Source organism: Cupressus sempervirens, chromosome 4, assembly GCF_028749045.1.
Source record: "Cupressus sempervirens isolate cs-2001-9-10 chromosome 4, ASM2874904v1, whole genome shotgun sequence".
Classification (NCBI taxonomy): Eukaryota; Viridiplantae; Streptophyta; class Pinopsida; order Cupressales; family Cupressaceae; genus Cupressus; species Cupressus sempervirens.
Window position 1 is genome coordinate 687749617 of NC_143121.1, and position 26132 is coordinate 687775748.

General features: G+C 31.0%; 1 protein-coding gene across 1 annotated transcript in view; it reads right to left on the reverse strand.

Moving 5' to 3' along the window:
• The window catches only part of LOC149563138 (cytochrome P450 750A1-like), a 50598-nt gene extending 25967 nt beyond the window's left edge, over positions 1 to 24631 (reverse strand). Inside the window, exon 1 of the mRNA XM_089823971.1 lies at positions 24550 to 24631. The gene's annotated coding sequence lies outside the window, so the exon portion shown is untranslated. The remainder of the gene's footprint in view (positions 1 to 24549) is intronic.
• Between the last annotated feature and the right edge of the window lie 1501 nt (positions 24632 to 26132).

The following is a 26132-nucleotide window of genomic DNA, read 5'->3' on the forward strand; positions in this document are numbered from 1 at the left end:
TTATATAGAATTCACTCTTACTATAGTCATAAACTATATTGACAAAATCAAAATAAATAGAATAAATGCATCATGTGAATTATGAATAGCAAAGGAAATGAATATGGGTGATAGGGAAGAGAATTCAGTAAGAGAGGCTCTTATGCATATCCTAGAATTTTTGTGTTTATAATTATATTCAAGAAAATGCAATTGGTAGATGTGAAGCTTAATTCCACAATCTTTTCCAACATTCTTCTAGTTTATGTGAAGCTAAATTCCACAATCTCTGCCAGCATTCTTCCAATTTATGCAAAGCTAAATTCCACAATATTTTCCAGCAATATCAACACTGCAAGCCCACATATGATCTACACTATCTGGGTAAGGATGTGTACTGCTTCAAGTTTATGTGATTCAAAAATGTAATTGCTTGAAACCTAGTTTATGTAATTTGAAAATGAAATTGTTTGAAACCTAATTTTATTTGAAAATGAAATTACTTGAAATTGTAAAAAATCTGTGCAAAAACACCATACAATAATAGTAAATATACACATACATATGCCTATCCAAAAGTGTTATTACATTTCCTATTAGTGCAATTTCCCTCTCTTTAATTTCTTTAACATGTAACTTATTTTTTGCTAGACCTTGAGCTTGGCTTGCTAAAAGTTCTCTTAAATGGTTGACTTCTTCTCTAAAATATGACAACAAAATGAAATTGAAGTGAAATGTTTAGCAACTAAAGAATGATATATAACTTCAAGAATGTGTAAAATGCCTTACTCCAAAAAAGAATATATTTCAAGTGTGACACATATTGCTTAGCTTCAATTTCACAAGCTACACAAATATATATAAAAATAAAGCAAGCATAAAATTGTGTGCTTAACTACAAAGTTTCCTCCATGATTAAACACACTATGCTTGCAACCCCATCTGTAAAACCTTCACCAATTGAGTATAGGGTTGTTAAAATTATGGTAGAAAACTAAGCGGGCTTAATCTTGAAGGAAAATCTATAATTAATTGGTCTTGAGTTGGAGGAATATTGAGATGGGCAACCTTCTGGAATATCCGATGCTTCATGATATGGAACAAGTGCTAAATATTTTGATGCTTGAGTTGGAGGAATACTCATATTAATGACCTCTTCAGAAGGTCTAAGGTTTCACCTAGATGCAATGAGTGTTGAGTATTCCATTCATTCTCATAAGAGATGGGTTCTTGTGAACCACTATTCATAAAACATAGTCAATAAGTTTGATTTGAAAACTACATAGTTGAATCTTGGTAGCAATATTACAAAATTATGGTTATTTTATTTGACATGGCCAAATAAGGTGTTGGTGGAATGATTTATTGGGAGGAGGTATTATTCATTGGACCACCTAAAGAAGAAGCCTGGCTTCAAGAACATCAAGTAAGCTTCAAATCCAAATGGGCTGCTACCATTCAAAGTTGGTAGAATGTGGGTTAGGGAACATCTTGGATGGGTCAAATTGGTTGACCTTGATAACAATTATCTTTTTAATATGGCATCTAAAATTTTTTTATTCTAGTTTCCTGCTTCTTAGCTCTATGCCCGTCAAAGAATTTGCTTCTAATGCAAATCCTAAATAGCTGAATTTGGAAGCTCATTCTCAATTAGTTGGAAAGAATTTTAGATGACCTTTGGAGGCACCTAAGAGTTGTTGGGAAGAGGAGTGAGATGTAGTAGAAGTATTTTTGTCGAATACCAATTTTGAGTTCCAAAAATGTTTGGTATTATTCAAAATTTTATGGGTGTGGTAAATTTTACTTCTTGTCTGAAGTTGTTGGGGGTTCTACTATTTGGATTGTTGTCTTAAGCAAGAACACATTGATAATTGAGCTGGTAAATAGCAACAATAAGATGAGTGCTTCTACAGTAAAACACAAGCTTTTGTTGAGCAATTGCTAGGCTTGTAGGACAAAACAGATGCCTTAGATAGTCACTAGTTTGGTGGATTTTGGTGCACGTTTCTTTATTTATATTACTTTTTCCATGTTTATGCCTCTGCTTAGGATGTTGTGTGATGTACATGTAGATGTTGGGTTTTACTCTTAGCTTGGGTTGAGGTGGCAAAAGACAAATTTCAAAAATGTTGTTTGTTTGACCTATTTAACTTTAATGGAAACTGACATATTTGTTGTGTGTTAGGGTTGTATTCAGAAGCTTTGCACTTTGATAGTCGGATCAATCAATTTGTTCACATTGAACCAACTCCCTATTCCAAGCCCAACCACAATCCAAACCCCATCCCCACCCTAATCCAAACATTCATTCTCTCCTCTATTGCTAGATGGCTAGGGTTAGGGGTAATGCGACAGGAGAGGCACAACATCTTAGAAAGTACAGTCTGATTATAATTTGACATTTGTTACACTTGATTTTATCAAGAAAGATGCCATTATTGATATATATTTTTCTTGATCGTTACTCATTGTTTAGTTACTTCAATTTTTCTTTTACATCAATGTAATAATAGACACATGTCTGATGTGGTGAATTGTTTAATAATAATTTAATTGGAATGAGGAATGGGTGAAGTGACATAAAGATTGAATAATATAAATATGAAATGCAAGAGTTTTGATATCAGAAGATAGGCTAATTGAATAGAAAAGGAAGTGGATGGAAGTCAGCTAAAGTTGAATAGATGCATTTCTTGGACTATTCAAAAGAAAAATTAATGTTTCCAAAGTGGAATTGGTTGTGGTGATCTAGTGATGGAAAAATTAAGAAAGGTATAGCCGGTAGTGATGTACAATAGAAGAAGAAATGATGCAAAACATAGCCTTATGGACTACATAACTTAAATATCCATGAATCACATTGCATCCTTTTTGTAGCCTCTGGCTAGGAATTAATATAAGACGATAGTAGCATGAGGAATAGAAGTTTGGATTCTATGTAATAAGCAAAATGTGTAGTGACAACGTGACACGACCCTTTGGAATTTTAAAATTGTATCTATACAGAATTCAAATAGTTTGTATGTGTAGGTGTGGATACAACACACTAACTAAATATCCGTTAATTGCTGTACATATAACTCATCTTATATTTGAGATTCATAGGAAGATATTTTTATTTGCAACTTTAGTGTTCTTTTTCCCTTACAAATGAATTGTCAAAAGTTTTTCTTGAGATATGCTGGTAAGAAAGCTTAATATGCAATTTAGATTTTTTTTTGACATGTATGTCTTCTAATGATGGTATTTAGAGTCATTTTCTCATAGTCAATGGACCTTTTTGGTGAAGGACGGCTCTAATACTACTGATGAAGGTCCACACCACCCTTACCAACTCACAACCAAGAATGCAACAATATAAAGACCAAGAAAATAAAATGCTTCCCAAAGAACTCTTTTGTTATACTTGAAAATCCAATATCAATTACAATAACATTTTTGCAAGATCTCTCAAGATCCAATCCAAACCCAAGCTAGCCCGGATCCACACTCTGGTAGAAACCTCTGAGATCTCAACTTGTGCTCGCAAGCCATCAAGCAACCTCCTTGTTTCTAAACTGCAGTCACTAGCTCTTCTCCAACCTTATCCAAGATCCAAGTGTAAACTGCCTCACATTCGGCACTCTGTCTACACACTCACAACTCCATCACAATCCTACTATAAACTGCCTCACATTTGACACTCTGTCCACAGACTTAGGAAAAATCACTCTTCACTTCCTCCTTCTCTTTCACACCTTCTAGCTTTCACACATTCAAGCTTTTCCTTCCAAAGCTTCTACTTCTCGAGCTTCTACTTCTCAAGCTTCTCCTTGTGCTTCCACTTCTCAAGCTTCTCCTTGAGCTTCTACTCCTCAAGCTTTCACTTTCTTCTCAAGAGCTTCTCCTAGAGCTTGATTAGAAATGCTCATATGCCTTGCTTAAATAGGCACTTACCACCCCATGCATGTCTTATCCACAACCTTCTAGAATTCCTCGACAACCTTCTACAACTTCCATAACCTTCTACAATATCCACAACTTTCTACAATATTCATAACTTTCTAGAATTCTACCCACACACCTCGATAAATGGAATGACAACCATTTATTTTTTATTTTTTTCTATTATGCCACCTATGCACCTCAAAAATAGAAATCCCCTTTTCCTTTCTTTTCTCCTTTTTCCCTTTTTTATTTTTTTTATTATTTCTCCTCTAATTTTCGTCACTTTCTCTCTCCTATAGATTTTTTTTTTTTTTTTTTTCAATTTTTTTTTCCAATAATTTTCCATGCAAGATGCTCCTGCATCACTTTTCCATTCATATTTTTCTTTCATATTGGGTTTGATATAAACTTGTCTTTTAACTGTTGAAAGTTTTTATGACATTGGTTTGTAAGTTTTTGCTTCTTCTTGCTAACATAATTTTGAGTTTTGACTATTTTTTTCTAATTAAATTCATGTAGGCCTTTCCATATCTCTATGTTCTTTATGATAATGACCTTCCTCAAAACCTTGAAGAACATTAGTGATTGTCACATTATAAAATTCAGTATATGCTTTTGTTTCTGATTTTGTCAATATCAAAGTGCAAGACATTTGTTTTCATGACAAATGTTGTGGATTTTATTGATTGAACTATAGTAGAAAAAGAAATGTATTGAAATTATATCCCAAAATTTGATGTATAAGAAAACACATGTTATTACTTACACAGAGATGTTGATGTGTAGGAAGGGTCTTACTAAATCTTTATGTAATTTCTGATCTGGAGTCCTTGTAAGCTTAATATGTATGTTTATTTCATATTTAACTAATGTGCCAATCTTTTTCTTGCCTTCAATAATGTTTGTCAATCCAAAACATCCTCTACCTGCTCTCTGAAAAGGAATCAAGCTGACCACATTTGTGGAGTCTTTCTGCATAGATAAAAAAATTGCATGACACCCCATAAGTTGAAGAAGAGAGGTTGGCTAATTTTATTGTTAGAGAGAAAAATGCCTTATGTTTATTATATATTTTTTGCATACTAACTTGCCTAGGGTTTACCTTTTGGGGTCAAACAGTTTTTATTAGTTTCTTTTGCTCCCCATATTTATTTATGGATAGCTTTAACACTTAATTTTCTACAAATAATGCTATGTTCATAGAATAAAATACAAATATTAGCTACACGATAAAAATATCTCAAGGAAAGAAGAATAAATTGTAAGACAAATGAATCCAATTACAAGCTAGGTAAGGTTGTTCTAGGGAAAATACAGTAAAGCAAATAAAATGAAACAAATGAGTTTTAATCGTTAATGATAATATTTTATTGATAAAAACTTCATTTACAATCATAGTTCATACTATAAAACACTTCAATTAGACACATCTGCATTCACCTCTACTCCTATCCATTTGCCAAAACTATATCACCATAAAGCCTCTTACATAGGCATATAACTTATAACCTATAAATAGCCAATACAAATAGTCCAATGCTCAAAATTTGGATAAGACTACTTATGTACTACATACATACTAAAACTATTAACAACAAGCCCTTTCATCATCCAGATGTAAAAGAAAACACAAATCGACAACACCTCATTCCAATCTGCCTTCCATGGAGCACTCATTTCTCATTTTCTTAGATTTTTAGGTTTCCATTGCCATGCTCAAGTACTTTGGGATCATCAGTCCTCCCTTTGGTTTTTTCTTCCCACCCTACTACATTACAAGATGATCCACAACTACCTTTCTCGCCATCTATTTTCCCATCAAGTACTTCTTTGCCCACTCCACCTCCTCCATTTCCTTCTCTTTGATATCATTCCATGCATCTCAAGGCTTAGCAATCCTCAACTCCTCCTCCGAACATATACCAAATTAAAAAAGGCTGATCTATATCTCCCAACCCTATCAACACCCTCCATTCTCCTTTGCAAATTAAAACTTAAACCCTCAACCATCCTCCCACTCCTTTGCATGCTCAATCAAATAATTTTTATTTTAAAGTTAAAGCCCATGTTGGTCAAAATTTTGACCAACATGGGTTAGATTTTAAAAAGGAGAAAAAATTCCTTCTACAATCTGACCAACCTAAACCTTTTTAATTGAATTGTCTAAAGACCTCTAAAAAGGCCACTCCTAATAGGGTGATTAAATCCTCTAATAGGGTCACACCTAATAGTGTGTTTTGTAACCTTTAATAGGGCTGGCTCCTAATATGGCTCACTTCAAAAGAGGAAAAATTAGTAACTAGTTGCAATTGGTGATTTTTCCCAAATTGGGTTTCCACGTTAAAATCTTGGTGTCAATTTTGTTCATGCTATTTCTTTTATATGTTTACAACCAAGTTAAAGTAATATCAATCACATATAATATCTTAAGATTTTTATGTTAAGAATTTTCCAAGCTGTTTTAGTGTTTACTGAGTTACAACATTTTTCTTTTGTGTTTACTAAGTTACAACAAAATTTAATTTTGATTTATATTGATATCTAAGGAATCTGGGATTTATTTTTGTGGTAACTAATTCACCCCTCCCCTCTCAATTAATCCTCTTATATTTCCAACAAAAACATACCTTCATGACTTCTTGGGTCAAAATTACCAATGTCATCGTCTCCCTGAATATAACATTTGCTCCCAAATATTCTGAAATATTTGACTGATGATGAATTTCCAAACAAGAGTTCATAAGGTGCCTTGTCCATACCTTTTCTAATATGTATTCTATTTAGAGTATACACTATTGTATTCACTACTTCTCTCCAAAATTTCTTACAGACATCATTCTCAAATAGCATCACTATTCCCACATGTGCTAGAGATTTATTTCTTCTTTTAGCAATCCCATTTTTCTCAGGTGTTCTAGATGTACATAGTTTTCTTTTGATTCCATTTTCTTCACAGAATATGTTAAATTCTCTAGAGGTAAATTCTCTTCCTTTATTAGATCTCAAACATTTAATCTTAACACTAGATTCATTGTCAACTCTATTCTTAAATATCTTGAACTTCTCAAAAGTTTTAGATTTCTCTTTAACAATGCTACCCACATCGTTCTAGTGAAATCATCATAAAATACCTTTTTCCATAGAATCCTCTTGTTCTAGAACGACCAATTAAATCTATGTGAATGATCTCTAGCTTCTCTATGGTAGTGAACTTCTTGCTAGGAAAAAATACTTTCCTTGCATACAACGTTAGTAGCCTTACCAATCTTAGGCATATCCCTCGCTGCAAATGTGCTACTAACCATCACAATATTATCAAAATTTATATGATTAAATATTCTATGCCATAACCAACTATTACCAACTTTTTCTACCAAACATGTCAATTTAGTAGGATTCAATTGAAATATAGTACCTTTGGATCTAGTGCTAGTTCCAATCATCTTACCATCTTTATCTTTGGTAGTGTGGGTCTTCTTAATAAACTACAATTGATAACCTTTATCCACCAACTGTCCAACACTCAACAAGTTAAGTTTCAATCCATCAAAAAAATAGACATCATCAATGTTAGTTTTACCATCAAGAGTAATGGATTTAATTCTTGTAATATGACAAACTACATTGTTACCAACTCTAAAAATTCCTCCATCATGATTCTTGAACTTAACAAACTTGTGCATATCACCATTCATGTGATGTAAAAAACCACTACCAATTATCCAATAAGATTTCTTTTTCACTTGGGTAACTAGAGCTCTTTCTTCTCTCATTTCTCCATCAAGATCATCTTCCTTGATAGCCACAAATTCTAATTCATCATCACTTTCACTTTGACCTTTCTCATCAAATTCTTCATCTTCATTTGCATATAAACAATTTCTATCTCTATCTCTTCTAGGGTTAAACTTGGACCTTTGTACTTTTTTCTCTCTTTTGGGACATTTAGATTCATTACAAGTCCAACACTTAAATATTTTCTTACCATCTTTTTCTCTTCTTACCAGAAGGGCTATTCCTTCCTCTATCTTCTTGTGCTCATTAGCTTTGTTGCTGCTAGCTTGCACTCCCTATTAAATTAGGTCAAATTTTTAGGGTACTAAAGGTTGTTTTGACTCTTACAAGTTCACTAGACTATCTTAGATTTTCTTTAGCTGATTCTAATCAACCAAGCAAGGTTTCCTTGGTGAAATCCCAAGTGCAGGACATTACATGTTGTAGAATTTGTGCAATTGGCTTCAAAGGTGGTGAATTTTTTTTCAAAATATTGCATATGACTTCATCATCATCTTTGGTTCCACCATGAGATCAAATTCCTACAACTATTTTTGATATTACGGCAATATTACTTCTTATTGATTCATCTTCCATCATCTTAGCATCTTGATATGCACATATCCAACTTTGTTCCCTCATTCTTTTAGCATGGTCATCACCTTCAAAATTAGATTCTAATGCTTTCTAAATTTCATGAGATGTTTCAAGTGTTACCTAATTATATTCATTCTATGGAAGGGTTGATAATAGAGCCTCTCTTGCTCTCATGTTATACATGAGAAAATATCTTTCTTCGTCACTGCAATCTTTTAGATTTGATTCTACAATTATTGTCTTCTCAATCTTTGTCAAGATTGAATATCTTGGACCCATGCACAATAGATGAGTCTTCATCTTCTTCTTCCAACTGTCATAGCTAGCCCCATCAAATCTAGGACTATCCTTTCTGAAAAGATTGATGATTGATCTCCCAAAGCTATTTAGAATATATAGTCCATTGATATAACTGAGGTGGTGGTGGTGGAAGGGGGGGGGAGGGGGGTGGGGTGGATGTTTAATCATTTATATGATCACCAATATAAAAATTTAATCAATCTTAACCATATGAGTAATGTAAACTAAAACCATAACAAGATACTCATACACAATAACACTAGATATGTTAACTAGGGAAACCCTTGATCAAAGGGAAAACCTCAATGGGGATGGTACCCACAAGATGATGTACTAACCTTGTTAGGAGTCTATTATAAATATTAGTACATATGAGTCCCTATTAGGAGATTCCAACATTGTTAGGAGTTATGCCAACCCTTTTAGGAGTTGTGAAAGATAGCTAGACCCACTGCCCAAATAGCTTCAAGGGAAAGACTGATGAACCCCTTGTCCAAATGATCTTTGTTTTATTCCTTGTAGAATAATAGAACTAAATTTTACTTCCTTCCTCTATCTCTTTCCTATCAACCCAACTTCTGCTCATTTTGATCTTGTAACCAAGTCATGAGCTACACATCTAGTAATCCTTTGGATCGCTTACACACATTCAATTAGCACTCTACTCCTTTCCATAATTTGTAATTGAATAGATTTTCCACATACATATAAACAAGGAGAATATCTTTCCTCTATACCATATCTTCATAATAATTCCTTGAGTCAGCTTTACAAGTTTCCTCAATTAATTAAAATAAGAGATATAATTAGTTACAATTACAATAGCACTAATAGATCATAGTCTATACAAACCTTTACTCATGAAACTCTAGGTCTTGCACACTCACCAATGTCATTACTTGAATGACCTCTATCACTAGATGATTGCACATCACCTCATTATATCTTGGCTAAAAGATATAATGCAAACATTAGAAACTGCCAAATAGATGCTCTATTTATGTGCTACTCAAGTAGTAAATCAAACACAACTACCGTACATCTTCAGTTCTAACTTTTTTGTCCTAACCATGTCATCAAGACACTCTTAGTAACATGTCCTTAACTATACATCACTTAACCCTTAATCAGTTACTGCAAAAAATAAGATCTCTAATTGCTATTCTTCTAGTCTTTTACAAAAATATGGTTATGTTGACATAAATGACAAACACAATCATGAATGCAACATATCAATACTCTCTAATGCTTAGGATACTCCTCCAATATAGTATCATCATCATTAATGCTAACAATTCCCCTATGTCTACTAGAACCTATTGAAAGAATGAAACAATCATAGTTTTAGAGACACAAGTACCTCCCAAGAGGTGATCATCCATAAATGTATGGGAGGAATAAGTAAGGAGACCTTGAATTTGAAATGGAAACCACCTCCCCACCTTCCAAAGTGTGTTGAGAGAGCCTGGGTAGGTTTTTTGGGCATTAATTAAATTATGGAGAGAATGGATAATTTTAATATTAGGTAGAGGATGAAAAACAAAATGGCATCCCCCCCATTATGAGCTGGTTCAAGTTAAATTTTGATGGTTCTAAGCATGATAAGGGCTTACTATAGGAGAAATAATCTAAAATTATCAAGGTGTTGGCATTAGAGGATACTCTAGGAAATGTTGTAGTGTCTCAAGCAATGAGGCAGAGGTGTTTGAGATTCTATTGGGAATGTAGTTAACTAACAACATGGGAATTCAAATTTTATTATGGATGGAGATTCTATTTTAGTCATTAAAGCTGCTAGGGAGGCGAACAAGATGAGTTGGACTGCCACATTAGTCATCAAGGATGCCCAAATAGTATCAATGACATCAGGATATGACACATCTATAGGGAAGGAAACTAGGTGGCGAACAACCTGGGAAGAGAAAATCATGAATTTATGAACACTTAAGTCTAGAGGGATGAGCAAGATCTTCCAGTGGTGATCATTGCTTGTTCATGAAGAATCACTTAAATAGTGGTGTAAAACTCGGTGTATGTCAAGGGTTTTCCTATCATTATGGGCTTATCAAGGATCATTCTTAGGACCACTAGCTATCTTGTTATATTAGTTGGTTGTGTCATGATTGTGATAGTTTTAGGAGAGGCTTTTATCTACTATAGTGTTACTTCTAGAAAAAAGGATTTAATTATTATTTGTAATGGGAATGGAAAAGATGATACTCAATGATATACTTAGGAGTTTTTATGTCACCCATGAAGTATTTTCAAATCTCAAGATTGGGAATTAATGAGAAATCAAGGATATTTGGTGATTTGACCACTTAAGATTAACTTAATTTCTACAATTCTCAAAAGGCCTTTATTCATTTAGGATTCTCATTGTAATAGCCATTGCATGATTTGCAAGGGGTTATCTTTGGTTTTTACCAAAGCCTTATCAATCAAGTGGAGAATATGGTGGCCAAGCTTAAGGATGGAGATAAGGAGTTGGTTATGGAAATAGATGCCGACAAGGTCATGGAAGGGCAAAACTCAAGAATTGAACCATCAAGAATTGAGCAGATTGTTAGCAATGACAAAGTGACATGGTATTATTTGAAAGAGGGTTGATTCATCCCTTTCATGGAAAGCATTAAGGGCCATGATGGGATGGTTACTTGGAAATTCATTGACTACTAGAAGTAGTGATGGGTCACCACCAACAGGGTCTCTTTTGAAGTCAATAAAGAGTTGATAGCCAATGCTACCAACCTATCTATGGAAGCAATTTCATGAAAGAAGTAGTCTAGAATAAAGGACAAAAGGATCCTTAGAAGCTTCTTTCTCTCTAATGAAGCCCCTATCTACTTCCATAGTGGTTTGACATGAGAAGAGCTTCCAAAACCATAGAATATGGTTTTCTATGTCATCATAACTATGTTACCTTGGGTTAAGGTCTATTATTACTAACATTTTCCTATTTTGAATTATTTCTAGAACAAATATTTCATTTCACTCCCTTTTTTCCGGCTTCATTCTATGGAGGATTGTGTGTGAACTATAATGAAAACATGTGAGGAAGGGAAAAATTACATCATCTATCATCAATCCTTGATTCTCTACCTATTTAAATTTTACAAAGGCCTCCACCTTCAAGATATGATCCTTATCCCATCACCTCTAAAAATAAGTAACCAAATCTCCTCTCCCCCCACTAAACCCATTTCTAAAGAGGAACCCATAACAAAGGATTAGAGAATTAAGGAAGAAAAACATGAACTACTAGATGTTAAAAAAATTGGAGCCATTAGAAAGGGAACAAATCAGTTGAGTAAGAGGCTAAGATAGAAAAACCTTTGAAAAACCCTGGCATGTGTAAGTTGGACTACTCCAAGAAAAATCCTAGCCCCCTACCCAAATATATGGCCACTATAAGGAATTATGGGGAACAGGATGAAGAAGAAATGGAAAGTGAAGATAAAATAGAGGATATGGAGGAAGGCTAGAGTATTCCTTTTCCCTATAAGGTTTCAGATATTTTTAAAAATTATATCATCATGTTGGATTAAGGAAAGTCTCAAAATGTGGAGCATGGAACAATCACCTTGCCGATTAGGATGGGAAATATGGGTAATCATGCCCTTGCTAAAATCACCATGGGAGGACATGATGTTAAGGTTTAGGTGCATAGGGAAGACCACACTCAATAGGAAGATGCTATAGTTAAAATTGATTGAAAAAAAAAGTGCAAGAAAACTAGGAAGTGGAGAAAATAGAAAAGTCCATTGTTGATTTGATCAAATAGAATGTGGATCTGGAGGAACTGTTTGATAGTGTTGCTAATTTCTCAATGTGTGTCATGCACTCAGTGGCCACTACACTCTACCTCATTCAAACTAGTAAGTATGGTGAGACCAATGATAAGGATGTGGAGATAAATCACTCCCTAGATGGCTTCATGATCGATCATTGGCTCTGCTTGGTTCACAAAAACTTGAGGAACCAACATTGGTTCCTCTACCAATGTAATTTTTTTTAGCTTTTGTTATGTTGCTTATTTACTCTCTAAGCCTTTGGGCCCCTTTATGTTTAGTTTACTAGACTAATGGTAGGGCCAATGTTTATCTGATGGCTATGTTTTGTATATTGTTAGGACTTTTGCTACTTATAGTAGTATTTACTCTACTATTATGCTTGTGGAAGGGATTTTGAAAAATTGAAAGGGGGTGGGTTAATCCTGTGGTAGTAAATGGCAACTAATCTCTAGATAGTTATTCTTTTTTTTTATGGGCTAGCCACCGTTTTGGTTGCTTCTTAATTTCAGAAACGTACTTGTTCATCTTAGACAAAACTCAAAATAAAAAGTAATGAAGAATCTTAAGATTCAAAATCTATCAAGCCCTACAACATTCACAATGTAAATATTATTATAATGCTAATCTTTGAGAAATAATAGTCATTATACCTAAGTTAAAATACTTTACATATTTTTCTATTTTTTAGACTTCTTAGATGATGAGTGAATATAGGACATGTGATATAACAATAGGATATATTAACATACAATTAAACAATATTGCAATGAAAAACATCATGGGAAGAGATGAATAAGGAGTACTCTTATATAGGGAGTATATTTATGTGTTATAGATATTTAATTCTATTTTCTCAAAATTAAGCAGTTAGAGTGGTCTTATAGAAACTTATGATTATGAAGAAGGATAATATAGAAGTTTCGTTTAGTGGTTATAGTTCAAGAAATAAAAATAATCAATGAAGAAAAGATGGATCTTACAATAAATTATCAAATGTGAACATTTCGAAAGGGAGAAAATACAAACCTGATAAATATTTAATAAAAAAAAGTTTATGTGAAGATATGTCAATCTAAATCCTTTTCAAATCTAGTACTAATCTACATATTAGATCTATAAAATAAAATTAAGAAGTTCACAATCTCAAAATTTGTTTGGAGAAGTCAAGAGTTAGGCTTTGAAATTTTATTTAGATATTTTTTTTCCCTCACATAAATAACTACAAATAACATACAAAATAATAAATAAAAATTATATAATTGACCATATACACTTAGTATGATTTGAAATCAAGTATCAAGTAGGAATAATTAAAGTTGGAAAGGACATTGATTTCTACAAAATAGAAGACATGTACCTATTTTCTAATATTAGATTTGATAATTAACATGATAGGAATACTTCATTTGAGAAACTAAGAGCTATTTAAGAACTAGGATTAATCCGTACTCTCTCATTCATTGGACTACATTGTATTAACTCTAACAATTTTTAAATTTTTTTTACCTCATTAAAATATCTTCATTGGGTATTTGTATCCCCAAAAAATACAATTATTGTTGATAAACAACTATGTGAGCTTGTTAACATAAGAATAATGTCCTTAATAATTTTTTTGAATATATGTAAGCTTTGAGAAAAAGGATTATAAAATGACCTAATGTAACATAAATGCATCAATTATCATTTCAAACATGGTGTTAATAAAACATAAATGAAAATTTGAACTACTCAGATGAAACAATTATGGTGAGTGATAGATTTAATATGGTCCATTAATAAAATAAGAGCAATATATTGCATACATGACCTAGGCAATGCTATTGAAAGAATAGAGTAAGAGTTAACACATAATAGCTAGGTAAAAATGGAATGACTTAGGTTTAAGATGAATCCAAAATTGAAGGATAAAATCTATACCAAAAAACTAGCCTAAATATTTTTTGTATTTATTTATTTGACATATGTGAGTACATTATGTGTATATGTATGTTTGCATGTGTGACCATACACGTGTATGATTTTGTGTGTGCATTCACATGAGTTTGGATGCACATGTCTATAAGGAAAATGAAAAATAATCTTTGTTTCTTTTACATTACATTACTTAATTTGGTGTGTGAAAGAATTATAAAATCTCAAAATGTTTTAGTTATAGAAACTTTTTTTGAGTTTAATTATCAAAAGGAGGGAGGGAGAGAGGGAGGGATAGATAGTAAACAATTCATTGAATCAACAATTAATATGAAGCTATAGATACAAAGATATAATCCACTTCTAATATTCCAAGAATAAAGATGTGTAATTTTAATAATTCCATTATATTGGTATTTTGAAATAAAATATTATTTATTTTGTGTATGGTGGGTTATTGAGAACGATGACCTCAATATGAATTGGACCCACATCTTGGGGGTGGTCATTGTACCTAGGATATATTGTGGAAAGTCATAGATCAAGAGGATTTATCATTTTTACCAAGCATATCTAGAAGGGAGATAGAGAAGTGAAAAGAACAATATTAATAAAAAGTAGAGAGGGGAAATAATGAGAGAGAAAGTGGGTGTGTATGAGGGAAAAAATAAAAAGGAAAATGCAAAGAAGAAGAAAGTGGGATAGATGTATATAGAAGATCAAAAAAAAATATAGAAAATAGAATGTAGATAGTGAGAGATGAATGGTAAAGAGAGGGATAAGAAAAGATAGAGGTAGTGATGGAGAAAGGAGTGTATGTTTGTATAAAAAATATATAAATAAACTTATAGGGAGTTAGATAGGGAGAATGTGTGAATCAGAGTTGACACAATCATGTATGGATATGGAAATCAAGAGAGAGATATATAAATAGATAATAATATGGAGAGGAACAAATAGAGATGATGAGGTAGAAACAATAACTAGGTTGTCCATTTTGTATGTGAAATAATAATTCAAGGGATAGCTAACTATACTAATGACTAAGGATAGATTAAGGGGCATATGGGGTGAGTGACTAAGATGAATAATATAAAGAAAAAATAGGGGTAGAGGAGTGAAAATATTGACAGCTATAAAAATAGAAGAATACATAGGGAGACTTAGTGTAAAGATAGATGGATTAAAATTGAATATCAAAGTGGAGGATAGTTATGAAGGGAGAGAAAAAGAGGAAGGGGACAAATAGGAAGAGTAGAGGGGGGAGATAAAGAGAGATAATGGTAAACATATTAAGATAATAAATAGATAGTCAATGGATAGATAGACAAAATACATACACAAATTCAATGGAAGAAAAAAAGAGGAAATAAGATATAGATACATGAGAGTAAATGATAAAGAGAAGTAAGATTAAATAGAGTAGGGAGGGAGAAAGGAGTGTCCATGTGTGTGACTAGGTGAGATATTAAGATTAAGGTAGGAAAGTAAATAGGGAGAGTTTATGGATAACTATTCAAGAGAATATCAAAGGTATACAAGACTATCAGATTAACCCTTGCACCCTTCAAAGGTACAAGCACTAGTATGAGTAGTAGTTCAGAAGAATCCATTTCTCATGATAATGAATAAAATAGTTTTCATAAATTATCAAATTGAGGTGATATTTCCAAATGTGAAGTAGCTACCAATGAAAGTGACTCTGACTATGTAGTTTCATCCAAGGTTAATTCCACTATACTTGCAATCCTAGATGAAAAACCTTTGGAAAGAGTTGTTCCTTATGAACTAATTCATTAAAAATACTCTTAAGCTCATTAAATGATCATATTTATTGCCTTGTAAAAATATCCCCTTCATTTAGTTTAATGTTTGAAATTTAAATAAATGACCTTTTAGTCAAATTGACTAATAGGAAAAGATTTGTTTAATATTTATTTTATATTATATTTTAGACTCTTATGAAATTATTGATCTCAATATTTTTTCAAACTAGAATATTCCTTCAAATATTTTTTTGAATATTTTCTTTAAATTAGAAAATAACGTTGTGTTTTGAAGCTTGACAAAAAATTTATACTAATTTAGTTTAGGGTTTATATCTCTTCATAGAGAAGTTTCCATATAGAAATCAATATATATATATATAGGTTTCAATTTAGTTTTTAGTTTAGCTTGAATTAATTTGGGGTTTATATGTTGTACTCAATGTGAAATTTGTTTAGGGTCTAGTTAAATTTATGATTTAGCTTGAATTTGTATAGATTAAATTTAGATCAAATTAGGTTTGCAATTAAGTTTATGGTTTTATTCGGTCTAATATTAGGGTTAGGTTTGGTTTATTTTTATAGTTAGGGATAATTGATTTAATGTATAAAGTTAGGGTTCGCCTTGATTCAATGTCTAGTGAGCATTAATTAATCTTAAAGTAGACCTCTTTTTTTAATTAAGGTTATAGAGACAATTTCATTTGTTTATTTTGTAAGAATTACAATCTCTTTTGGATAGGATTCAAATGTAATTTTTTATAATCTTATAACTAGAATTTTATTATATTCACTACTAGAATTTGTGTTATAGTTGGAAAATTTACATAACATGTAAAAGCATGAAAAATCTTTGAGTTGTTTTTAGCAAAGAACATTAGTTTACAAAATTGAACATAGCATAGCTTATCAAAATTTCTACAACTAATGTTAGCTTGACCACCATATACTAGTGCAATATGCAAGAATAAAAAATAAAACAATACGGTTTGAATGATTCCTTGTTTAGGATTTGCAATTTTATACTAGTTCAAGATAAGCCGTAATTTTATACTAATTTAGTTTATAGTTTATGTTTAATAGTTAGGTTTAATTTATTAAGGTATGGAGTTAGAGATCAGTTTGGTTAAGTGTTTAATTAATTTCAATCTAGGTTTAACTTGACTTAATTTTAAAGTAGGGTTATATCTCAATTTGAAAATTGGTTTGTTTTTAAGGGTTAATTATCTATTTTTATTATGTTTTTTTTTAATGTATGGTTATTTTGTTTACTATTATAGCTTGTGTGTGATTTAGTTTAATGTTACAATGAGGAAATAATTCAGTTTAATCTTTTTCTCAATTTAAAAAACAAAAAGTTTGAAAATAGAAATTCATGTTTCAATAGATAATAATATCAAAATATTTAAGTAAGAAATATAAAAATAGAAAGATTCTAGAATCTATTCCTCTAAAATAAAAATGAACCATAAATATGAAATCCTAATCCTTACCATAATCTAATGGTAAATACTAAACCCTAATCATAAATGGTAATTGTAACTAAAATGCTAGACTCTAATATTATAAAATAAAATCTAATCCTAAATACTAAACCCTAATATTCAATATTTGATCCGAAATGCTAAAACCCTATCTTTATCCTAAATGTTGAATGTTGATAAAAAAATATAAACCCTAAATCTTAAATCTCAATTGTAAGAATAATCCTAAAGATAAACCCCAATAGTATATAATAAATCATAATAACATATGTTAAACCCTAATCATAATAATAAATTATAAATCTATTTAGTAAAGTAGTGCATAACCAAAAATTAGCTTATATTTTTAAACAAGTTTGGAGGTTGGCTAACTCTTTTCAAGAATGTGTTTTTTCGCATATATTTTAGGAAGGAAACCAAGCAATAGATTACCTATCAAACTTAGGCCATGATGACATTTCAACACATGAGCATGAAGTGGCTACTATTCTTGATGCTCATTCAAGATTCGCAAAAATTATTAATGGTGAGTCAATTAAGACATGGCAACATTGGTACAAAGGACTTTTTCTCCATCTCTAGATTACAAACAACAAGCATATGGCAATTAGGGTGCATCATATTATGAGATTTTTAGTTGTCAATTGGCTGATAGAAATGAGAAATTCCCCAATTCTAGTTTGTGAGAGAAAAATCATTTTACATTGACATGCTTTAGATGTATATAATCTACATCTAAGTAATTTGATGTAGGATTGGACTTTGAAAGGTTTATTAGGTTTATACTATGTTGTGGACAAGGATATTGGTTTTTCTTCTTTGGTTCTTTCCCAGTTGAGTCCTCGAACCAGATTATAATATATATATATATATATATATATATATATACATATATATATATATACATATATATATATATATATATATACATATATATATATATATATATACATATATATATATATATACATATATATATATATATACATATATATATATATGTATATATATATATATACATATATATATATATAGATATGTATGTACATATATATGTACATACATATATATGTACATACATATATATGTACATACATATATATGTACATACATATGTATGTACATATATATGTACATATATATAGATGTATATATATGTATATATATGTACATATATATTTATGTATATATATGTACATATATATTTATGTATATATATGTACATATATATATATATATATATATATATATATATATATATATATATATATATATATATATATATATATATATATATATATATATGTATATGTATGTATGTATGTATGTATGTATGTATGTATAGTGGCTAGTCCACCTTGCCCAAAAAATAAATAAATAAATAAATTATAAAGCCAAATCCCAACACAAACCTGATTTTTAATTCTAATGATAGATATTAAACACTAACTCTGAATATTTAAATAAGATATTGAATGCATAAGTTTAGAATTGGGTTTTTAAACATTTAGATTCCTAAACTATAATACTAACCATGATATAATTCCTAACCATTATAGTAATTTTATCCTAAAGCCCAAATCATAACCTTAGTTATAAGCCTAAATCCTAATAGAAATAACCATGAAATTAACTATGATTTAAACCTTTACTCTAACCATATCCTAAATGTAACACTAATACCAATTCAAATAATGATGTCAACCATTATTTCAAGTATGATATAAATGTTAAATCTAACAATAAATATAATCATAATATTAATCATAAACCCTAAACCATGTTCTTTTTCATAAACAATGACCAAAATTTTAAAGTCTTGTTCTAATCCTAAATCCTCATCTTAACTATAGTCAAAATTGTAAATTCTAAATCTATACTTTATTCAAAATCATAACTCTAATCATAATATTAATCTTGATGTAAACATTAACCTTAAAAATAATCTTATTCAAAATAGTAAACTTTTTGTTTGCCCAACACAAACTTGAGCCTTCGAATCTCAATAATAAAGTTATCCCAAATATAATATGTAGACACAATGTAATCATAGAATTCTCAAAATATATTGTTCTTGGAAGTTTTCATAAATACCCCCCATATATATATATATATATATAGTGGCTAGTGCACTTTTCCCAAAAAATAAATAAATAAATAAATTATAAGCCAAATCCCTGCACTAACCTAATTTTTAATTCTAATCATAGATATTAAACACTAACTCTGAATATTTAAATAAGATATTCAATGTGTAAGTTTAGGATTGAGTTTTTAAACATTTAAATTCCTAAACTATAATACTGCCCATGATATAATTCCTAACCATTATAGTAATTTTATCCTAAAGCCCAAATCATAACCTTAGTTATAAGCCTAAATCCTAATAGAAATAACCATGAAATTAACTATGATTTAAACCTTTACCCTAACCATATCCTAACTCTATCTTTAATACCAATTAAAATATTGATGTCAATCATTATTTCAAGTATGATATAAAAGTTAAATCTAACAATAAATATAATCATAATATCAATCCTAAACCCTAAACCATGTTCTTTTTCATAAACAATGACCAAAAATATAAATTTTAAAGTCTAGTCCGAATCCTAAATCCTCATCCTAACTATAGTCAAAATTGTAAATTCTAAATCTATACTTTATTCAAAATCATAACTCTAATCATAATATTAATCTTGATGTAAACTCTAACCTTAAAAATAATATTATTCAAAATGGTAAACTTTTTGTTTTCCCAACACAAACTTGAGCCTTAGAATCTCAATAATAAAGGTATCCTAAATATAATACATAGAGACAATGTAATCATAGAATTCTCAAAATATATTGGTCTTGAAAGTTTTCATAAATACGGCCAACTAGCTTTTGAAGAAAAATATAGATGAAGTGTCAAATGACGAAATTTAAATAACTCATTATTCTCCCTATTTGTTCCATGGTTTTGTGATCCACTACTAGACTAACTAAAATATGTTTTTTAATATCATCAAGTTATACACATGGTTAAGAAGTCCCACAAGAGGCTAGACATAATTTTTGAAACTAGTAAAATGACAAAACCCAAAAATGGAGAAATGACTTCTCGATATAGAAAGTATATAAGCATCAATCTTGACAAGTCTACCAAGAAGTTAAAGGCCCACTTCATAGTTGGATGATCTAGACATTTTGGCTATTGCTGAATGAAGTAAATAGTTTTCACATACCCTTGGCTCTCTAGTTCTTTTTCCAAATTATCTCCAATGTCTAACTTGGTTCTAAACTTATCTATAGACTTGATCAACAAAACTAAGAATGATTTACTAATAAGATTTCAAGTCCCTTTTAAAGTGGGGTTATCAAAAGAAATTCTTAACTATTGTAAAAAAATTATAATGAGGCTCAAAATTTTCCAATCTTTTTGGATCTATCGCCAATAGATAAAGACAAAGTGTGAATATGACATGTAATATATATCAAACTATCCCTTGAACTCCAAAACTAAAATTAAGTATTGGGTTTTAGTTTTCTCTAACATACCAATAAGAAAGCATCAAACAAAGCTTTTCAAGTACAGGTTAAATATGAATGTATAATAAATAGCTTAGTCAAAACTCATGGTCATGGAAGCTAAGAATGTTGAAACCATTGATTGCAAGTTCCTTAGTTTACTCTATGAGATTATTTAGAAATATGAGTGACATATTCTTACAAATTATGGAAAAGTGTAATTATCATGCATTATACTTATTTGTATCTACATAAAACAATCATATCACCAAAAAAATATTTCTTATCAAATAATTGTTTTTACTTCTAAATATATGATTGTTGTCATGAACATAAGTTACTCAACCATTTCAAAGGAACTAGTTGCATCAGTTGAAGTTGGTTTTAGATTGTTGGATTCATTTATGGCTTTTGAACAACTTCATGGACAACTTCTAGATGTTTTTTCATTTTTGATAAGGCTACATAGTAGAATTTTGGTTGGCAAACTTTCTTCTCATAATCTAGTGCAGTCATCCCTAACTTGTTTAAATTGTATAAAGGCTTTTTGATGCAAAAATAAGTACTATTTTGAGTTGATACGATATACATTTTTAAGAAGTCTTGATGATAGTCAGATGTAAAGCTCTTAATTGAGGTATGTGTGCCTCATGTAACGGGACTATGATCATGCTTTGGAGATTCACTATAGAATGCTCAAAGGGAGGTTAGAATATGTCAAACTAATGTAGAATCTACTATCGGTGGGTCTCACTAACTTCACGAATGACTTCAATAATTTGGCTAAATATTAGAAGACCGTCAAGGCCTAATCATGGCAGCCCAAAAATGAGTTAGTTTCTATATTTTTATTTCTTTAGTTATAGAGTTACTTCCCATTTAAGCTTTTCTTATGTTCAAAAATTTATGATAATCATTCTATTTTTACACTATCATTACAACAATGTGTTTTCTTGTTTAAATTTAAAGCACTTTATGTATTTATTTAATTGTGTTTATATTTTTAAGGTCTTTGGTTTAGATGGTATGTTAAGAACTTAGTTATTTTTTGTAATTTTGTTTGACTATTTGATTGGCCTTATTGGCTAGTACTACTCTAACTCGCTACTTGGATGTAATGATCTACATGCTACTAATAGTTTGTAAGTTTTTTGTTGTTCTATGGGTTGAGGGTCGTTCCCTACCTTATTTATCAAAAACAATAGGAAAATCTCACTCACAATGCATTGACCATTGATACATCAATTATTGGGAGTCATAACTTTTGAGTTGAATGTGGGTTTGGGCTAAAAGTTTACAAGTAACTGCGTAAGGAGGAACTATTTGGACTGTCAATGAGACCAACTCAGTTAGTGCCCATTTGAACATTTTTTAGGAGCCTAAAATATCATCTTGGCCACAAAAATTGGACTTTTGTAAATTTTTTTAGTTTTATAGAAAGATGCTTTTGTAATAAATCCGAAATCATATTCTTGATTTTGTAGATTAGTTGACAATTCATCTTGCCTTAGTTGGGAGTTTTTCTTGGGAAAAATCAGGATTCATAGGATGGGTTTTGAAAATTACCAAAAATGGAAAATTCTGTTTTTTCCAAAAATCTGCCAAATACGATAATTTTTGAAATTGTAACAAGTAGTTGTTTTTCTTTCATTTTGAAGGCAGAGTAGAATTGGAAAAATTTAATGAAGAATTTAGCATTCTGAAACTTTTCTGCCGTATAATTTTTTGAGTTATTATTTTGAAAGGTTTGGACTACATCAACCATTACCATATAAATATCCCAAAGTCTAACAATGCACAAAGACACAATTAATATTAAAAATATAGAAAGGCAAGAGCTGACATTAAACTATATTTAGATTCATGTTACTAGGTAGTCTAAAAGAGGAAGCTCAATTACATCATTTGTCTTTTAAGAAAAACATACAATTTTAAGCTCAATCTCTGGCATACTTATTGCAACTGACCACTTTGCATGAATTCAATTTTTATATCTTTTACAAGATTAGAAGATATTAATTATCAGTTTGCATTCTTTCGAGGAGGCCTGCATTGGTGATATAGATAGGCTTTCGACTGTAGGTTGTGTCAGGGTAGGGGAAAGGGCTCTGTGTATGTGAAACTTCACTAGTACCCATCAAAGGGCTTCAGTAAATATGCCACTATTTTCCATAGCAGATTTGCACATACTTTTCACAATGATCAAGTTGCTCACAGCTTAGAAGCAAGGGAAAATGTGCAATCAGGTAATCTTTATTTTATTGTCATATTGATGGAATAGATTCCCTTATTTTGAAATGGTGTTTTCTTTTCTTTTCCAAACCCACTTATTTAATTTTTTTGTACTGCAAACTCTCAGAAGACGCGAATCTCGTGGAGAATAGTAATGGTGAGTTGAAGAAGGCATCAAAAGGTGGTGCAATGAAAGGAGAAAACCAACGGTTTTCTACTTTAAGTACTAAGAATTGATTCCCTCAAATAATGAGTGAAGTTGTATAGTATAATCAGGCCTTTCTTAGTGATTATTGGAGTCAATGATTTTAAATCATTTTCTTCAACTTTAATACTATCGTGAATGTGGTGCAGGGGGGGTTGGGCCCTACTATTCTAAGATGGCGAGGGTTTCGAGGACCAGAGGACCGGGTGGGGCGGCCCCTATGGGCCGGAATCATAGAAGGATGAAAATCCCCTTTAGCGGGGTATATCTTGAAGCACTCGCCCCACCATTGAGATTGTCATTTTGGTGTGTACCGGTAACAGTAATTCCTGAAATGAATAGGTTTTACATTGGAATTTTGTATTTGGCAATGGGAATACAAGTGGAATAGGCATATGCAAATTTTGAAAATTTTGAATTTTTTGTTTGGATGCACCAAATTGGAATTGGAATACGAAATAAAATAAGAATATGTATTTTAATTTTGGTCAAAAAATGAGGTTATGCAATTCCATCCAAATAGGTGGAATTGGAATACGGATTACTATTCCAATTTTATTTATTTTTAAAAATATAAATTTTTGGATCCGCAAATTTCTCGTCAAGTTTTGGCCGAACCAAATAGAAAATAGGAATATGTACCCCTATCTTCTATTCCAAAGTAGCTATTCCTATTCCCCTATTCCGATACTAATATAGGAATATTTTTATGTAGAGCGTACAACCCACCTGCAGTTAGCGTGGATGATTCAATCTTGTTTAATGTCGTTGGTGAAATCATCATCACCATAACGTTTTGATGATATATATTATATTTGTCTAAATCTCTGTTTTGGAAATCACAATAGTGGAAACAGAGCCGAATTTCAACATCATGATTGGCCCATATTTCTTCTTAAGTTGATGAAGATCACGATGAGGAAGCTTTCTCAGCTAGCTGGTTCAGATTTCCAATAATGGGCCATGCAAACGGTCCACTAGGGGGCAATCTCTTTCTATATCTCTGTCTGTTCTCCTTTGTATGCAAAATCTATACAAAACCAACAAGGAAACGATGAGTGCACGTATTGTAGCCGTTGCTTGAGCATAGGCACTGTCTTTTACTATATTTCTTGCATGGAAAGATGCAGGGAACTCTGAAAATGAAGCCACGTTGAACAAAGATGCAGGAAACTCAGAGAAAGAAGGCATATTGATCAATGATGGACGAAACGATCTCTCAATGCCAAATTTATGGGGTGCTACGAAGTTTTTTTGCCCATATCAATCACGTTATTCATTCGTTAGTTTTGGTACGTTTATTTCCAATATAATTTGCTGCAGGATATATTGCACGTTATTCGAAGTTTCCAGGTTTTCGATTCCAAAACGAATCCGGTAGCTTGATTTCCAGTTTTATTTATTGTTTAAAAGATCAGCAGATGTTTAATCAGCTGAGATGGCTTGATTACCATGTGGACTACAGTACCCATGTCGATAAAAAAATAAAAATAGATAGAATTTAATATGGTGGTATTCGCATCACTCTTTTTTCAGTTTTAAAACGTGGTTTGGGGAAGCAAATAAGGACTATGTCGGCGTCACATGGTTAATGGCTTGGATAAACGGAAGCGTCTACGCAGCAGACTATTTATATATTATTTAATATGAAATTTAAATTAGTAATGTCATTGTATTATAAATTATAAATGATTAATTAATTACCATACACTGTCATTCTGTCGCTGCATAGCCATTTCGTGGATAAACAGGTGATTAGTATTATTTGTGTTAGTTGTAGAGCAAAGGTTTGAATGAGCATTTCTCTTCGTTCATGGTTTGCCAATCTAAGAATTTTATTTCACCCACATCAAATTGCAAAGCGATTCTATGGCGCATCAGTGGCCCACACGTGGTACCGTGTCAAGTTGAAAGTGAATTGTGGTAATTTTGTCATTTAAAAATGTAATTAAAAGTAATTCCATCTTTTCAAAATGTCATATTAATATTTTCTGTCCACGTGGAAACAACTAAAACAACAATCTTTTTCCATCACCTACATCATATTTCATTAGCTCATCAAATTGTACATGGAAAATATTGTTTTTGTCGAGATGAAGGTAAGGTACACTAATTTGGGGGTTAGATAATTGATATAATATTTAAAAGTATATATGAAATAATTATTTTTATTTTAAATTTTTTAAATGATTTGTTATATTAATGTATTGTGTTTTTTATCAGTATCTATTTTTTTCCTAATTCGTTAATCTATATTTTATGAGTAGCAATTTACAAGAACCTATCTTTTGTGAGAACAAATAAAATACTTAGTAGAATTTATTATCTCTAAGTGATACATAGGTGAAGCACCAACTTTCTAGAGAGTCACATGTCCTAGTACTACTCTGTCCATATAGTTTCCTCCAAGGTTATGTTCAATATAAGAACCTCATTTGCAAAACATTTGGCAAGCATTGTGTATTATGAACCATTAGCTGCAAAGCCCCTTAACCTCATCAATTTATAATACATATTGTCTTGTTCCATATAAGATTTCCTTCTTCTATATTTAATTTAATGTTAAATTTTTATAATTTTATTGAAATTTAAATAAATAAATTTTTAGTCAAATCCATTTATTTATATGAAAGATTTGTTTCATATT